At 39.2% G+C, this 19,386-nt stretch overlaps 1 protein-coding gene across 7 annotated transcripts in view; it reads left to right on the top strand.

Moving 5' to 3' along the window:
- The window catches only part of USP6NL (USP6 N-terminal like), a 217,159-nt gene that overhangs the window by 106,997 nt on the left and 90,776 nt on the right, over window positions 1-19,386 (top strand). The gene's annotated exons all lie outside the window — the stretch shown is intronic.

The following is a 19,386-nucleotide window of genomic DNA, read 5'->3' on the forward strand; positions in this document are numbered from 1 at the left end:
CTGTGTTTAAAGTTTAGTTTATGAGATTCCTCCAAGTCCTATGTAAAATGATTTAGGGTGATGATATTAAATAATATTGTAACGTAATTAGTAATAATAGCGAATATTACAGCTGAAAGCAACTATAGAAATTTTCATGTCTGTTCTCATTTCATGAAAGAATGAGGTATTTAAATGGACAAAAATGATCTTAAAAATCAAAGAAACTATTTTCATCTATGAAAATGTGATAGTATTATCTAGGATTCTTCGCAGGTATTTACTTCCTGTTTTCTCCTTCACTTTCTTCTGAAACAGAAGATTGATTGTTTTTTATCTCTGAATAGCAGGATTCTAACAATTAGGCATTTTTAAAAAAAGTTTATTGCTTTCACTATTTCAGGAGAATATAAATTAATTAAATCCCAATCTGTTTGAAAATGTCAGATTTATACAGTTTGACCTTTACAGACAGAAATTTATTTTTTTTATTAACTAGTTTCTTCTAGTTTATATATTTTCAGGCACAGTCATTGTTACTTGGGATGTATGTGGGGAAAGAATAATAATATTCTTCTTGCCTTTCATAATACACACATATACTTATAAATAATGTTATCATATTGACAGGAAATACCATATGAATATAGGAAACATAATACTAAAAGATACTAAATACTAAAGTAGTAGAATGGTTTTTGCTTTTAAATTTTTTTCACCTGTATTTTCAGATAGAATTTTCCATGAAGCAGCTTATATATTATATATATAGACATTTTTCTTAGAAACTTGTTTATATCAAACCTGTTCTAATGGTGTTTTTAATCATTTAACTAATATGTTTACTGTTTTATCTTTTTGCAAAGTAATGTTGTATTTTACCAATTTTTAATATTGGTAACTGCTTGAGAAAGGTAAAGTCCTACAGACAGATATAAAACAATGACTCATTGGAAGAGAGTTTTAAACTCAATTCTTTAACAGGTAGCATGAACTTGGATAACTGCAGGGATTGCAACATTTCAAGTATTGTGTTCACATTAATAGTAGTAAATACCATGGGGAAATTGATTTATGAGCAGAAGTATCAAAATTGGGGATGAAATAATTATGATAGATGCTTTGAGAAGTTTTCATCAATTAGTTTTCCTTGATATGAGCCAGTAAACAAACTTAACATGTTTTAAGTAAGATCCAAGGGTACGGCTAAGAATTACTTTGGAGGAGAGAAATTACAGAATATTCATGAATATTTTCTCTCAAATTTTTCAGAATATTTGCCAAATCACTGCTTTGTTACTTAGTAGAAAAGCTAATCAAGTATCCCAGTCTACCAAAATTTAGTGAAGTGCAGTGCTTATTCATGCTAATTTCTTTCAGGGATTTGGATTTTGCAGCAGTTAGCACTATAAGAAAGGGAGAGAACTGGTGGTAGTACCATCCGAAGGATAATTTTCATGGATCCACACTCTATTCTAATGATGCTGGGGAACTGCTGGAAGTGATTGACATTTGTAAGATAGTTGAAGTGGATAGGAATAGATGTTTATTTTGTAATGACTAAAGGACTTTAAAGCAAAGAAATAGGACATTTTTGACTTTCAGTGTCTTTGCCATTTAACTCTGCTTCTTGCTGCCATTTCATTACACTTTTAGTATTCTAATAAAAGTGCCCATTTTGTGACAGTTTTTATTTTACTGTTTACTTAACTTTTAAATTTCTTGGAATTATGTTTTGGTAACAGTTCCCACATTTTTTTAAATTTAACATCAGTACATTCTTTATTGTGATCTCTATCAAGATCTGACACAATATGCAAGGTTAAAGCATACCACAAAATATTTCAGAAATTGAAAATTCAGGAATTATTTGTTGTATACTGTTTGATAGGATGGAGAAGGAAATGGCAACCCACTCCAGTGTTCTTGCCTGGAGAATCCCAGGGACGGGGGAGCCTGGTGGGCTTCCGTCTGTGGGGTCACACAGAGTCGGACACGACTGAAGTGACTCAGCAGCAGCAGCAGCAGTATAGCCTTGGAAGACTAGGCAAAAGACAACTGGTCTTCAGGAAAGTATCTTTGCTTTATGGGAAGGAGGGTCAAATATGCATGTGTATGTATTCGTTTGTCATTCTCTCATTTATTCTCCTTTATCAGGTGTCCACTATTTGGAATACACTTTGCTAATCAATCACTGGGGATACAAAATAAGATATGATCCCTGCCCATATCTGGGACAGAGTAGATCCCAGCTATTTATTGAGTACAGGAATGAATGGAAGAATGTATGTTTGTTTGTACAGCCTAGTTGACAGGTGTTTGTATAGTCAGGGCAGTATTGTGAGTTGTTTGTTTTGCCATGAGGTCCTCATGGGCAGGATTCAAGCAGTTTAGTTTTGTGGACAGGGAAGGGAATGGGATAAGTGATTCTATGCTAAATGGAAAAATAAACTATCACAGTTTACCTCTAGAATGACCTGGTTAGCCTGCATCTCCAGGGCCAAGCTTGACTAGATTGGGAAGGAACTATATCATAGAGTAGGCTGGAGGTAAAACCCTACAGCCTATTCAGATGTACATCAGGTGCAAATGTAGTCATTATAACTGTGTATTAGTAAGGAGCCCGGTTTTATCCTTTAAAGGCATCATGTTTATTTGAACAAAAATATTTTGAGAATATTACATATTTATCTATCTGGCTAAACAGAAGTATGCTGAATATATATCTTTTCTTAATGATTCAAGTTTCTTATTAAAAATATTTTTTTTGTAGTTAGCAAAACCAGATGACCATGTTTATCAAAATTACTCTTAAAATCTGTAGATTGAGAGTGAAGCCCTGAAAATCTGTCCTGCTAGTAAAACACATGAGCTTTTGCTTCTGTCTTAATCTTTTCATTCTCACTTTCATGCCTTAACACCTCTCCTCCAGATTATTAAAGTAGCTTCCTCCTTTTATTTGATAAACATGCATTTCATACTTATCGTGTCTTAGATGCAAGGGTACAGATTTGTAAACTCTAGAAATTCATGTGCAGTTAGTAAGAGATGAAAGACAGTGATTACAATAGTATGAGGGGTATTGTAATAGATGAGATGTCATGGGAACCCCAGCGGGGAACTGGCCCTGCTTTGGTCATTACAAGAGTGAAGGGATTAAACTCTTTGGTAAAGCGACAGATACTCTTACTTGAGCTAAGTAGCAAAGGATGTTTCCAGAAAAACATCTACTTCTGCTTTATTGACTATGTCAAAGCTTTTGACTGTGTGGATCACAACAAACTGTGGAATATTCTTCAAGAGATGGGAATACCAGACCCCCTTACCTGCCTCCTGAGAAATCTGTATCCAGGTCAAGAAGCAACAGTTAGAACCGGACATGGAACAACAGACTAGTTCTAAATCTGGAAAGGATTACGTCAAGGCCGTATATTGTCACCCTGCTTATTTAACTTATATGCAGAGTACATCATGGGAAATGCCTGGATGGATAACTCACAAACTGGAATCAGGATTGCTGGGAGAAATATCAATAATCTCAGACACGCAGACACCACCACCCTTATGGCAGAAATCAAAGAAGAACTAAAGAGCCTCTTGATGAAAGTAAAAGAGGAGAGTGAAAAAGTTGGCATAAAACTCAACATTCAAAAAACTAAGATCATGGCATCTGGTCCCATCATTTCATGGCAAATAACATGGGGAAACAATGAAAACAGTGAGACACTTTATTTTCTTGGGCTCCAAAACCACTGCAGATGGTGACTGCAGCCATGAAATTAAAAGATGCTTGCTCTTTGGAAGAAAAACTATGACAAACCTAGACAGCATATTAAAAAACAGAGACATTACTTTGCTGACAAAGGTCCACGTAGTCAAAGCTATGGTTTTTCCAGGAGCTATGGTTTTTCTCACATCATGTATTGATGTGAGGATTGTACTATAAAGAAAGCTGACCGAAGAATTGATGCTTTTGAACTGTGGTGTTGGAGAAGACTCTTTAGAGTCCCTTGGACTGCAAGGAGATCCAACTAGTCCATCCTAAAGGAAATCAGTCCTGAATATCCATTGGAAGGACTGATGCTGAAGCTCCAATACTTTGGCCACCTGATGTGAAGAACTAATTCATTGGAAAAGACCCTGATTATGGGAAAATTGAAGGCAGGAGGAGAAGGAGACGACAGAGGATAAGATGGTTGGATGGCATCACCGACTCTTTGGACATGCGTTTGAGCAAGCTCCAGGAGTTGGTGATGGACAGGGAAGCCTGGCGTGCTGCAGTCCATGGGGTTGCAAAGAGTCGGACACAACTGAGCAACTGAACTGAGCAAAGGATGCATAAAAGCTTGGGGGGGAGGGGAGGGAGAATAGGCATCTCAAGCAAAATAAATAGTGGAGGAGAGCTCAGTGCCAAACGTGAGCTTCTATCCCCTGTGAAAAAGTTTGGAAATTTTCCTAAGGTGACAGTGGAAGAAAATGAGAAAACTGGTCAGGTGTATTTGGTCACTGAGCTCGTATTCCATCCTCCCATTGCTGTCTGAGCTCATTTTGTGAATTTGCCATACAACCTGAGGTTGGGACTGAACCTGTATTTCTAGCTGTGATGATCGCGAGCTCTCTCCATGCACCCTCTGTGCTAGCAGCACCAGAATGCTTGCTGTTGCCCAGATGTGCTGCTCCATCAGGATGGGAAGCCCTTCCCTTTCTTCTCCAGCGACTGACAGTCCGTATCAGATCGGCCTCTGAGGCTCAAACGAAACCCTCACCAGAAGGTGCTCCCTGCTTTTTTTCTTCTCTTGTCTTTCTGTGTCAGAGTTAATCATTTCTTTCTTTGTAACCTCGTAGCATTTTACTTTTGCCTCTATTACTAGATCTTTAAAATTCTACCGTACCTTACGATTATATTTATTAAACTGACCAGTAAATGTTAATTGAAATAATGTTTTGGCTTACTGAACATTTTAGTTTCCATTCTGATTTTTAGCTGTGTTTTAGGTGGTTTGGATTGTCATAAACTGATCATTAGAAATATTAAGTGAAATATTATAGCTAATAACATACCAATGGGCAGAGAAATGTGTGATTTTTCCCTTAAGATATTTTGTAATGGTTTGATAGGTAATGGTTTTCAGCTTATGTATGTTGTTGCTTTTTTCCTCTTATTTTCTCTTCAGCTTATGTTTAAACTATATCCATATTTTGCTACATGTTGAGTGTTTTAAGTTTGAGAAACTGAAGTCATAGCATCTAGTGTGCTTTATTTCTTTGAAATTCTCTGCGACTTACAGAGAGTTTTCATGCTCTTGACCAAGAAAGAAGATACCATGTTACTTATTTCATGAGAAGCTGAGAAACAGCCACTTGTGGCAGTCACTGTCCACCTAGTTTCCCTTAAATCTTTACTAACAATAGGATCTTGATTTTGTTTGTAGTGAGGTTGTGTTCAGTTAAAACACAAACCAGCAAATAAACTGTTTCCTGAGATGTAAGCAAAAACCTGCTGGAGACTTCTGGGAAAGTTTTGCTTTTTGAGACAGTTGTCACCTCTGCTTCCTTGTTACATCTTTCTTTCCACCTGTTATAGGAATGTAATTCCTGGAGTTACAGCAGCCATAGTGTATGGTGGAAGAGAAACATAAAAGTCTGGTCTCCAGTGACACCAGTGAGACCAGTGAGCATTTGTGTCAGCCTTGACTTACCTGTAGACTTTTTGGTTTGTTCAGTTCAGTTCAGTCGCTCAGTCGTGTCCGACTCTCTGCGACCCCATGAATCACAGCACGCCAGGCCTCCCTGTCCATCACCAACTCCCGGAGTTCACTCAAACTCAAGTCCATCAAGTCGGTGATGCCATCCAGCTATCTCATTCTCCGTCGTCTCCGTCTCCTCCCCCCCCCAATCCCTCCCACCATCAGACTCTTTTCCAGTGAGTCAACTCGTCACATGAGGTGGCCAAAGTATTGGGGTTTCAGTTTTAGCATCAGTCCTTCCAGTGAACACCCAGGATTGATCTCCTCTAGAATGGACTGGTTGGATCTCCTTGCAGTCCAAGGGACTCTCAAGAGTCTTCTCCAGCACCACAGTTCAAAAGCATCAATTCTTCGGCGATCAGCTTTCTTCACAGTCCAACTTTCACATCCATACATGACCACGGGAAAAACCATAGCCTTGACTAGACGGACCTTGGTGGGCAAAGTAATGTCTCTGCTTTTTAATATGCTATCTAGGTTGGTCATAACTTTCCTTCCAAGGAGTAAGCGTCTTTTAATTTCCTGGCTGCAATCAGCATTTGCAGTGATTTTGGAGCCCAAAAAAATAAAGTCTGACACTGTTTCCACTGTTTCCCCATCTGTTTGCCATGAAGTGATGGGACCAGATGCCATGATCTTCGTTTTCTGAATGTTGAGCTTCAAGCCGACCTTTTCACTCTCCTCTTTCACTTTCATCAAGAGGCCTTGTGAGTTCCTCTTCACTTTCTGCCATAAGTGTGGTGTCATCTGCATATCTGAAGTTATTGATATTTCTCCTGGCAATCTTGATTCCAGCTTGTGCTTCTTCCAGCCCAGTTGGTTTATTACTTGTAGTCAAAGCGATCCTGCCTAGTTTGGTATCCAAGGTGGTTAAAAAAGTTAAAAAGCAAGTTGCATCTTTTAAATGCATTTCAAGCACTATTACACTGTACTTTGTTCAGTGCTGGGGTTGGTCAGTCTTAGTAAGGAGTAACATATATCCCAAGTTAAAACGTAGATGTGGCCATTTTAATGTGATGGGAGGGACACTGATGATTTGGGAGTCAGAAGACTTATGATCTAGTCGTACCACTGTGTGAGTTTGGGCAAGTCAGTGAATGTCTTTGTATCATGGGGTTTTCCATCTATTATATGAGTTGTCCCCTAAGGTCTCATAGAGACCTGACATTCATATTCTACTACTTAAGGCCATTTTTGTTTTCTGTGATAGCCTCTTAGATTAAAATATCAAATTTATAAGACCTGCCTGCCTACATTTACTCTTTTAAAGACACACAAACACATATACACAGTACATTGGGTTGTGTAATTGACTTAATGATGGAGAGCTTTTAGAGACTTCTCATGGTTTACTGCTCGTGAATGACGGCAGCCCAGTGCAGGCTGGTTGAGAACATGAACTATAATCAGGCAGATTGGGTCTCAGTCTCGGATTTGCTACTCACTTATTAGTTGTGTGACTTTTGGCAAGTTCCTTAACCTCCCTGTGCCTCACACTCTTTATCTGAGAAGTAGGGATAATAATAATACGTATTTCACAGGAGTGTTGTGAGGATTGAGATAAGCCGTATGAAGCACAGTGGCTGGCACATAGTAAGGGCTAAATGGAAGCTTCCTGCCAATATTTTTGTTGGTTTTGATATTTTTATCTTTGTTATTGCTGTTGATGCTGCATTCCTGATCACTTAGATGGCTGATAGTTTGTTATAGGAGTTTATGTCTGAGGCTGAGTATAGGATTCTGTGGACAATGATCTGATTCATTATAGTGATATTTGTTACTGTTGTAGTATTGGTTCATTTGTACTTGGAAAACTCTAAGCAGTGAATTTCTTCTTTAGATTTGTCATATTGAAGTTGCAGCTGTATGTGTGTCTTGGGAGCAAAGTTAATTGATAAAAGTTTTATCGAAACTTTGTTTTAGGGAAATATACTCCTATGTACACATCTTAATTAATAACCTTGTTTTACTTTTATTTTTTTAAACTTTTTTTTGTATTGGGGTATAGTTAATTAACAAACAATGTTGTGGTAGTTTCAGGTGAACAGCAAAGGGGGTTCGGCCGTACATGTACATGTATCCATTCTCCCCCAAATTCCCTTCCCATCCAGGCTGCCATATAACATTGAACGGAGTTCTCTGTGCAACACAGTAGGTCCTTGTTAGTTATCCATTTTAAATACAGCAGTGTGTACGTGACTACCCCAAACCCCTACCCCCCCACCCCCCAGCAACTGTAAGTTCATTCTCTAATTCTGTGAGTCTCTTTCTGTTTTGTAAGTTCATTTGTATCATTTCTTTTTAGATTCACATAGGAGATGTCATATATTTCTCCTTCTCTGACTTCCTTAATTTGTTGCTGCAAATGGCATTATTTCATTCTTTTTAATGGCTGAGTAATATTCCATTGTATTTTGTACCATGTCTTCTTTATCCATTCCTCTGTTGATGGACATTTAGGTTGCTTCCATGTTTTGGCTATTGTAAACATTGCTGCAGGAGGCTTAATAACTTTGTTTTAAATGTTATTTTAAAGAAAGATAGGTCATTTTATTTAGCTCATTGGCCCAGTGTATCTTTGTCTTAACTTTGGTAAAGAATTTCAAGAATAAAGAGTGAATTTTACAGTCACTTACTGCTTGAAGCTCAGTTATTAGGTTTTCTTTGAATTGTTTAAACTTTAAAAATTGAATGCAGTGGACTGGCTGCCTGGCCAAGGTTCCTCTCTCGCTTGTCAGTAAGGCAGTGCTCTGGTGTAATGAAGAGCAGAGTGTGAGCTCTGTCCAGCGGGCTACACTAGCCAGTAATACAGGATTATTTAAGCTTAAATAATTAAGTGGTGTTGGAGAAGACTCTTGAGAGTCCCTTGGATCTCCCAATGAGATCCAACCAGTCCATTGTAAAAGAGATCAGTCCTGGGTGTTCATTGGAAGGACTGATGCTAAAGCTGAAGCTCCAACACTTTGGCCACTTCATGCGAAGAGTTGACTCACTGGAAAAGACTCTGATGCTGGGAGAGATTGGACCAGGAGGAGAATGGGACGACAGAGAATGAGATGGCTGGATGGCATCACCGACTCGATGGACATGAGTTTGAGTGAACTCCGGGATTTGGTGATGGACAGGGAGGCCTGGCGTGCTGTGATTCATGGGGTCGCAAAGAGTCGGACACGACTGAGCGACTGAACTGACTGAACTGAATTAAAATTAAGTGAAATAAAACATTCAGTTCCTCAGTCATGCTGCTGTTGCTAAGTCACTTCAGTCATGTCCAACTCTGTGTGACCCTGGGATTCTCCAGGCAAGAACACTGGAGTGGGTTGCCATTTCCTTCTCCAATGCATGAAAGTGAAAAGTGAAAGTGAAGTTGCTCAGTCGTGTCCGACTCCCAGCGACCCCATGGACCGCAGCCCACCAGGCTCCTCCGTCCATGGGATTTTCTAGGCAAGAGTACTGGAGGGGGGTGCCAGTGCCTTCTCCTCAGTCATCCTAGCTGCACCCTAAGTGCTTCTTCTATTGGGCCACACTGGATAAATTGTATGGGCTTCCCAGGTGGCACTAATGGTAAAGAACCCATTTGCCAATGCAGGAGATACAAGAGACTCGGATTTGATCCCTGAGTCGGGAAGATCCCCTGGAGGAGGGCATGGCAACCCACTCCAGTATTCTTACCTAGAGAATCCCAGCCTGGTGGGTTCCATCCAGTCCATGAGGTCGCAAAGAGTTGGACATGACTGGAGTGACTTAACACTCATGCCTCCTGCATGGATGACTGCTTGGGTTCATTTCCTGTATTCACTGCTAAATAGTCATGTGACCTTGGGCAAGTTAGTTCATTTTGCTGTGCCTCAGTCTCATATGTAAGCTTGGACAAAAGTTCTCCTGAGGTTGTTAATGTGGATTATGTGAGTCAACATTTGTAAAGTGCTTAGAACAGCACCAGGCACGTTGTATGTGTTCATTAAATAAACAAATAATCATCGTGTTCAGATTTACTATGCTTCATAACTTGTGTAGTGATTATCTTTTTGTCCTTAATGTATCTTTTATTGCCCTTTTGAGAAAAAAATTATATATACTGACCTGCTTGGATAATTTTTTGTATTTGAATTTTTATATTTGACTGCAATTTAGAGTAATGTTTCTGTCACTGGCTTGAAAAATTCACTGGGAATCCTCACTGCTTTCATGGTGAAGCACAGTTTCCTTTGTCAGGCATGTTGGGAGTTCCAGCCTACCCTTCCCAACTCATTTTCACTGCCTTCCAATTCTATCCCTTTGTTCCACTTTTCAGTTAATCACTGCCTTTGTTGTTAAAAATATTTAATGGTGCTGGTTTTATCTCTTCAAGTGGTATGTAAGCTCTCCTAGAATGTAGTGTTATTATTTGTGCATTTAGTAAGTGCTCGGGGTATACTTGAGTAAAAGAATCTTCTGTTTTTGAAATGCAGTCAGTATTTCTATTAATATCAAAACCACAGCTATTTGTCATCTCTGAAGTAAAGGGAATTCAAAACCCCTTTCCCCATCTGTGATGTCAGTACCAGAAATGTGCTCCATCTCTTCATGCTCTGCTACTTGGCTGTACTTGTCTCAGTGGGGAGGGATCTGGGCCAGGATTCTGACCACTGTAGGTCACTACCCTGCAGCATGGTCAGGATGTGTAAAGCACCAATTGCTGACAAATTTGGTGTTTTTCTTGGTTATGCATTCTGAAAACATGGTGATTTTATCTTGATTTACTCATTTCTTTAGGTTATTTCCCATATTCTTTGGTTTGCTTTTTGTTGCTTCTTTCTGTGTTTTTCCTGATTATTGTTGTTGTTGCTTAGTCACTAAGTTGTACCTGACCCTTTTGCAACTCCATGGACTGTAGCCCTCCAGGCACCTCTGTCAGTGGGATTCTCCAGGCAGAAATACTGGAGTGGGTTGCCATTTCCTTCTCCAGGAGATCTTCCCGACTCAGAGATCAAACCTGTGTCTCCTGCATTGGCAGGCAGATTCTTCACCATGGAGCCACCTGGGAACAAATGCTTATCGCATGAATATAACAAAGGAAAAAAGTCATTTAAAAGGAAAAATGTACCATCTATTCTAATTAGCAAAACTTAGTTTCATGTTTCTATAATAATGATCAGTTCAGTTCAGTCACTCAGTCGTGTCCGACTCTTTGCGACCCCATGAATCACAGCACGCCAGGTCTCCCTGTCCATCACCAACTCCCGGAGTTCACCCAAATTCATGTCCATCGAGTCGGTGATGCCATCCAGCCATCTCATTCTCTGTCGTCCCCTTCTCCTCCCGCCCCCAGTCCCTCCCAGCATCAATGATACCTAGGTATAATTAAGTATGCAGGTCAGGAAGCAACCGTTAGAACTGGACATGAAACAACAGACTGGTTCCAAATAGGAAAAGGAGTACGTCAAGGCTGTATATTGTCACTCTGCTTATTTAACTTATATGCAAAGCACATCATGAGAAACGCTGGACTGGATGAAGTACAAGCTGGAATCAAGATTGCCGGGAGAAATATCAATAACCTCAGATATGCAGATGACACTACCCTTATGGCAGAAAGTGAAAAAAAACTAAAGAGCCTCTTAATGAAAGTAGAAGAGGAGAGTGAAAGAGTTGGCTTAAAGCTCAACATTCAGAAAACAAAGATCATGGCACCCGGTCCCATCACTTCATGGCAAATAGATGGGGAAGCAGTGAAAACACTGGCTGACTTTATTTTTCTGGGCTTCAAAATCACTACAGATGGTGTTTGCAGCCATGAAATTAAAAGATGCTTACTCCTTGGAAGGAAAGTTATGACCAACCTAAACAGCATATTGGAAAGCAAAGACATTACTTTGCCAACAAAGGTCTGTCTAGTCAAGGCAGTGATGATGTATGGATGTGAGAGTTGGACTATAAGGAAGCTGAGTGCCAAAGAATTGATGCTTTTGAACTGTGGTGCTGGAGAAGACTCTTGAGAGTCCCTTGGACTGCAAGGAGACCCAACCAGTCCATCCTAAAGGAGATCAGTCCTGGGTATTCATTGTAGGGACTGATGTTGAAGCTGAAACTCCAATACTTTGGCCACCTGATGTGAAGAGCTGACTCATTTGAAAAGACGCTAATGTTGGGAAGGATTGAGGGCAGGAAGAGAAGGAGACGACAGAGGATGAGATGGTTGGATGGCATCACCAACTCAATGGACATGGGTTTGGGTGGACTCCAGGAGTTGGATATGGACAGGGAGGCCTGGCATGCTGTGGTTCATGGGGTCGCAAAGAGTTGGACACGACTGAGCAACTGAACTGAGCTTGCACTTTAAAGAAGTTATTTTCTCCATATGAGGAAAAAAGTGTAAAACCTCTGAACCTCTACTATAGAGTGGTGTATGCCTGTGGTTTAAGGTCATACAGAATTCCGATTTGTTATTACAGGTTGCTTAATATATAACAACATCAGTGGCAAGTCCATGGTTTTCTGTGGATAGCTGCATTTTGGACTGCATATACTGTATTGCAATATATTGCATCTGTATTGTGCAGGTTGCCTTGAGTTATACTGATGGAGAGAAGAGTGGATATTATAAAACCTGAATAAATGTGAATAAAATTTGAGTAATGTGAATAATAAAAGTTATGTGAATAAAATTCAGGTGTAAATTGTCTTGTATTGTAACCGGAGGTACTCAGACCTCATCTCTGAGACTTTGATTCAGTGTTGTAGTGTTGGGTGTTTGGAGGTGGCCTGAGAGCAATTGGAAACTGGGAGACAGTGGCACCAGGTTCTGCTCAGGAATTCTTTAGAGTTGCCCTCTGCATGTATCCCTGCTTGTTACCCTATGACGTGATACTTACGGTTACTTTTCAAAGTGCTGTGCCTTCATTACTCTGCGAGCTTCTTGAGGGCAAGGACCACAGTTCATTCATCATTTTGGAGAAAAGTGAATTCTGAGAAATGCAGTGGTTTGTGAGCTTGTCTGATATTTGTTTCTCTCTAGCTTGTCATCAAAATGATGGATGCACATATGGGTAATAGGTAATTGGTATATTTAATCAGTTACCTAATTACTGAGAAGACTCAGTTCTCACTTTATATTATTTTATTACAGAAACAGACTGCCCAGTAGATGTTATAAACATTCTCTAGAGAACAATTAGGTTTACAGGGATTTATTGTACTTAGAATGCTACTTGGAATTAAATGTTTGTTTGTACCGCTATCTTGGTATAATTTAAATGTAATTTAGAAGTGCTGCAGTGTCTTGATTCAGATAACTTGCTACCCTTTAAAAATAGGCTGCTTGAGTATTGTTTCTCTTCCACTTGGCAGACACCAGATGTAGTGATTAATAAAGGTCATTATCCTACTTAGTCATGGAGCGCTTTTAATGACTATTACCTGAACATCTGCTGGTTTCATCACTATAGTTACCCAGAACATCCAACACAATATAGATGCTATAGTTGGAAAATTTGACTTAGGCTAATCTAAATTTCTCCTTTAGAACATTTTAATATTCCTTTACATGTTAAATAATTGTCAGAAAACACTAATTTTTCTGTAAAGTGAACAATAAAAAATATCATGAAAAGAGTTTCAGAATGGTTGTTCCGGGTGGTCCTGGAGTCCCATTGGCTGAATTCTCAGTGTCTAGTTGTCTGTGCACAGACTTGGGTGGGAGAAGCGGTGACTTTCTCATGCCTTCTGTTATGTGCAGCCTTGACTGAAAATGTGGAGCTTGGAGTGGAATTGAAAGGAAGGAAAATGATTACCCAGAGTCTGCTGGAAGAACACTGAAAAGTGAGACAGGGTCTATTGATGATGGGATTCTCAGAAATAGGAACACATACTTTTAAAATTTTGAAACAGGTTCAGTGCTTGCTTTGGCAGCACATATACTAAAATGGAAATTACTACAGGTTCCCAGGAAATTGCAAAATATACTGAGAGGTCACATGTGTCCTTCACCCAGCTTCCCCCAATGGTAGCACCTTACAGAATGATAGCTGAATATCAAAACCAAGATACTGACATTGATGCAGCTCACAGACTCTATTCACATTTTACCGATTTTACATGTGCTTGTGTGTGCGGGGGGTTAGTGTATAGTTTATGTAGTTTTATCACACATAGAGGATCCTTATAACCATCACCAGTAAGATACAGAACTGTTCTGTCACCTTCAAAGCTACCCTTTGTAGTAACACCTCCTGCCTGCCCTTCCCCAACCCCCTGCAACCACTAATTTGTTTCTCATCTCTCTAATTTTGTCATTTTGAGAATATTATGTAAGTGGAATAATGTTACTTTCAGGAATTGGCTCCCCTCACCTCCCAGTATCCATGCAAAAACTGTTTCATATATGAATTGCTAATTTAGTTTTATTGCTGAGTAGTATCACAGAGTCGGACACGACTGAAGTGATTTAGCAGCAGCAGCAGCAGTATCCCATAGTATGAATATACCAGAGTTTAACCATTTACCCATTGAAGGATATTTGGATTTTTTTCAGGATTTTGACCAATACAAGTAAAGCTGTTATGGACATTCGTATCATATGTAGTTTTTTTGGTGGATATAAGTTTTCATTTCTCTGAGATAAATATCCAAGAATACGATTGGTAGATTGAATAGTAAGTAGATGTCCTGTTTTCTAGGAAACTACCAAAAGATCAATACTTTTATTTCTCCAAAACTTAATTCCTGATAAAACTGGGAAACTGAGAAATTAGTCAGTTCCCATATGATTGTGTTCTATAAAATTCCATGTCTACAGGTCAAGAGACAGCTAAGTGGACATTTAGCTGATATAACAGATAAATTACAGAAGTACATTCGGCTAGTAACATATAAGGGATTTTGAATGTTACTGAAAATCAGACAGCTGTTTATTGATAGACTTGTATTTAGATGTAAGTAATTTAAAAGCAGACAGAATGGTTGGAACAGTCCAGTGTGGGTAGTATGGCAGGTACATTAGGCAAGAAATGCCTTAAGCAACCCAGAATTTTAATTTTTCTCCTCAGTCATACTCAATCTTTGTCCTTATATTTGCACGGTGGCTGCTGCATCCCCATCCTTGGGTCCAAGAGCAAGTCAGAAGAAAGGAAAAGGGGGAAATCTATAGTGAGTTTCACCTGTAGAAAGCAAGCAGAAACTTTGCTTAAACCATCGTCTAGAATTGTGTCATGTGCTACCAGCAGCTGCAAGAGGACCTGGGAAGCAAGTGTTTTTTTTTTTTTTTTGCTTGAAGCTTTCTTGCTGAAAATATATGGGGTGTTCTTAGTAAGGAAGATGTGAGAATCTTGGATAGGCAACTAGCAAACTTTGTTGGATAATGCAGATACAAAATGTCATGTGTGCTTAAGACTGGCTGATATTTAAAAATATGAATAACATATGGTGTTATGTAAGAGGTTCTAATGCATTGTTCATAAGAGAATAAGGTTTATGATGGGTGATATATTCTTTATCAGCATTATATTTCATCTGGTCCATCAGTACAGATTTCTGAGTGTTTTGTAGAAATACTGTCCCTTGCTTGCTCATGTGCAGAAAGATCTCTTTTCTGTAGTATTGTCTTCATAGTATCAGACCACTAGGAAGTATCTGAATGTCAGTGAGAGAAAAACTCTTGCATCATGGTATATCCGTACAGTGGAATACAGGAGAGCCCGCTGGTAAAAATAATGCACTTGATTTATGAGAACAGATTTGGAAAACAGCCATGAAATATATGTGAGTAGGAAAAAATTTTTTGTAGATTATGCAAAGCAGAGTTCTACCACTTGCCCTCTGTACCCATATGTATGTGTTCTTGTGCATGTGTGCAGGTGTGTATGTGTGTGGTATGATTACATCTTTTTTGGCCTATTCAGAAGAGAAGGACTCTATAGAAGAATACCAAGAACAGTTAACATTGGAAAGTGGGTTTGGGAAGGGAGAATGTGGAAAGAGATCTCACTTTTCTATATATACATCTGTATTGCTTGAATAGTTTACAAGCTTGTAATAATAGTTCAGTTAGCAAATGAAGTTTTGTATAATGTAAATTTTTGTATGCTTAAAGCACATACTTTTAAGTTATTCTGGATGAAGCTATGTAGCATATCATTTCACCATTTTATGCCATAGAGTGTACTAGATATTTTTTCTTTAGTAAGGCAAAGAAAGATTGAAGGCGGGAGGAGAAGGGAACGACAGAGGATGAGATGGTTGGATAGCATCACCGACTCGATTGACATGAGTTTGAGTAAGCTCTGGGAGTTGATGATGGACAGGGAAGCCTAGGGTGCTGCAGTCCAAGGGGTTGCAAAGAGTCGGACACGACTGAGTGACTTAACTGAACTGAAGGCAAGGCCTAATGAGATACTCAGGGCTGCTTGAATGTATTCAAAAAAGATTTAGATTAAATGTTTTTTAACGCTTTCTTTTAATTTCCTGGCTGCAATCAGCATCCGCAGTGATTTTGGAGCCCCAAAAAATAAAGTCTGACACTGTTTCCACTGTTACCCCATCTATTTCCCATGAAGTGATGGGACCAGATGCCATGATCTTTGTTTTCTGATAGAGTCTGATGCTGGGAAGGATTGGGGGCAGGAGGAGAAGGGGACGACAGAGAATGAGATGGCTGGATGGCATCACCGACTCGATGGATATGAGTTTGAGTGAACTCCGGGAGTTGGTGATGGACAGGGAGGCCTGGCGTGCTGTGATTCATGGGGTCGCAAAGAGTCGGACGCGACTGAGCGACTGAACTAAACTGAACTGAACGCTTTCTTATACATCTTTTAGTTTTGACTTCTTAGGCAGCCATACCTTTTGTATTTTATCAGTGTTTCTGCCTCTAACAGTTCTTCCTATTTCTAATTTCCTGCTTCAATCTTCTTTGACTGGAGAATGAAACAACCAGCAACCTAGTTTTAATTGTGTCTGAAAATAGTTCTGAATAAAAACAGGATAAATTTGTTCTGAATGAAGGTTTTGAGACTCTAGGTAAAGTTTGTGAATCTTAACTGCTATTTGAACACCGCCCCCCCCCCTGCCCCCCAACCCTCCCACCCCATCCAGGGCTCTTTTTTATTTACCTTTGTTCTCAGCTGTATTTTAGTTATCTGAGATGGCTTGATACCTATTTGCTAATCCAGGGATGTTTAAAAAACAGATATCCTATCCCATTAGTGTTCCTCTTTTAGAGAATCTTATTAACAGCAGTAAAGCAAGGAGAATAGAGTGTTTTAAGGCAGAGTTATATAGGAAAAAAGCCCCTGAGCCTTCAGGTATTTGCATTTTCTTTCTGTTCCTTAATAGTAAGATGATTCTTGCCTTTGTTGACAAGTTGGCAACCCACTCCAGTGTTCTTGCCTGGAGAATCCCAGGGACGGGGGAGCCTGGTGGGTTTCCGTCTATGGGGTCACGCAGAGTCGGACACGACTGAAGTGACTTAGCAGCAGCAGCAGCAGCAAGGTAGTGTGTGGAGCACATAGATCAGGCTGGAGTTTGAATCATGATTCTGTCATGTCCTTAGCTAAGTGACCTTCCTGATCCTTCGTTTTCTTACATTTAAAAGCTTGTTTTGTTTAATATTAGACATAGTTTATATAAATGCCTAGTTGACCCATTCAGAGATTACTATGAGCCCTGAGCAAAGAACATGTATCTGTGTGCTTGTATAATGTATCTGCACACAGTATTCAAACAGTGAGTGCTATTAGGAAGGATTGTGTGAAATTTGAGATACTGTACTTTTTTCTACAATAAAACATTGTATTTTTTCCTTTTATTTTTACAGAATTATTATCCTGGTGGAGAAAGTTTACACTATGTAGAACATACAAGGGGATTTTTTTTTTTAATCTTCTAATTTCCTTACTCAGGAAAGATCTCTATTAATATTTTATAGTCTTTCAGTTTTTGCCCCATGTGCAAATACTACTTGCTTTACAGACTGTTAAATCCTGCAGCAACCTTACATGGCGTGGGGTTGGCTCAGTCTTCTCTTATTGGAATTGAGGCTGAGAGGCTGAGCTCAGTCGCTGGTCAGTGGTGGAGCTGGTATTCAGGATCAGAAGTGAGAAGGGGCTCCCCTCCCCAACCAGTTGGAAGCAGTCATCTCTCTCCATAATTGGTTTGAAACAGTCTGTGTTTATAAGATGTTTGATCAAGATTTAGGTTGTACTTTGTATTGCTTAAGAAAGCAAAGTAGATTTGGACTTACTTAATGCATTGTATGTCCATATATTATTGCAGTATAATGTTACTTAGGTGATACACATGTTTGGCGCTCCATCAGTGTTAAAGTCTGATCATTGAGGTCAAAATGAGACTTTGTTTTTTTTTATTATTTATTTTTTTAATTTTTATTTTTATTGGAGGCTAATTATTTTACAATATTATATTGGTTGGTTTTATCATACATTGACATGAATCCGCCCCCGGTGTACATGAGTTCCCCCTCCCGAACCCCTCTTCCACCTCCCTCCTCCCCTTATCCTCCCTCTGGGTCATCCCCGCACACTAGCCCCGAACATCCTGTAACATGCATCAACCCTGAACTGGCGATACGTTTCACTATGATAATATACATGTTTCAATGCCATTCTCCCAAACCATCTCACCCTCACCCTCTCCCACAGAGTCCCAAAGACTGTTCTACACATCTGTGTCTCTTTTGCTGTCCTATATACAGGGTTATCATTTGCATCTTTCTAAATTCCATATATATGCATTAGTATATTGTATTGGTGTTTTTCTTTCTGGCTTACTTCACTCTGTATAATAGGCTCTAGTTTCATCCACCTCATTAGAACTGGTTCAAATGCATTCTTTTTAGTGGCTGAGTAATTCTCCATTGTGTATATGTACCAAAGCTTTAGAAAATGAGACTTTATATTACTCCACTGTAATCTTTAAGCTGTACTCTTTAAGCTGTAACAAGTCTTACTGTGGTGCTTGGAATACACATGTTCACTTTGGATGTTGAATTACTGAGTGGTCTGGAAATTGATCTTAAAGTTGCTGTTTTATTGTACTTAGAAAATTATTAAATCAGCCATATCCTTATTTTTATGTTTTTGATGTTATAATTTCCATGGTCTTGTATTTTTAGGTTAAGAAGTTGTTATTTGGGTCAGTAAATATTGCCTTTAACATAAACATCCTAAAGCATTTACAGATTTATTTATAATCTTAAGAAACTCCCTGGAAAACTAGTTTGTATGTTGTACCGTCATATACTGCCTATATAGTACCTTTAGGTACACACACACACACAAATCTGTTTTCTTATGAGAATTTTCCTTTATTACACTATTATACGTGGACCAACTTCAGTATGTTGTAACTTTCAACTTGATTGGGATTAAGTGGCTGTAGTTTATATGAAAGTCAATGAGGTGACTTTAGATACCTGTAGAGGTGTGGACTTGTTAAAGAGCTGGGTGTGTCTGAGGAAGAAGTACCATGTGTTTTAACTATAGAGGTGCATTTGGAATTCCACAAGCACAGACTGGGAACCAGACTGTCAGGGTTGTTTTAGATACACCGGGATTCGGCCTGTGGATGCCCGGTGTAGACATCCAGAAAGTGTCGGGAGAGGGGTTCAGCATCCAGGAGAAGGCAACGGCAAGCCACTCCAGTACTCTTGCCCGGAAAATCCCAT

Source organism: Moschus berezovskii, chromosome 15, assembly GCF_049115385.1.
Source record: "Moschus berezovskii isolate FMDL1 chromosome 15, NW_MosBer_1.0, whole genome shotgun sequence".
NCBI lineage: Eukaryota > Metazoa > Chordata > Mammalia > Artiodactyla > Moschidae > Moschus > Moschus berezovskii.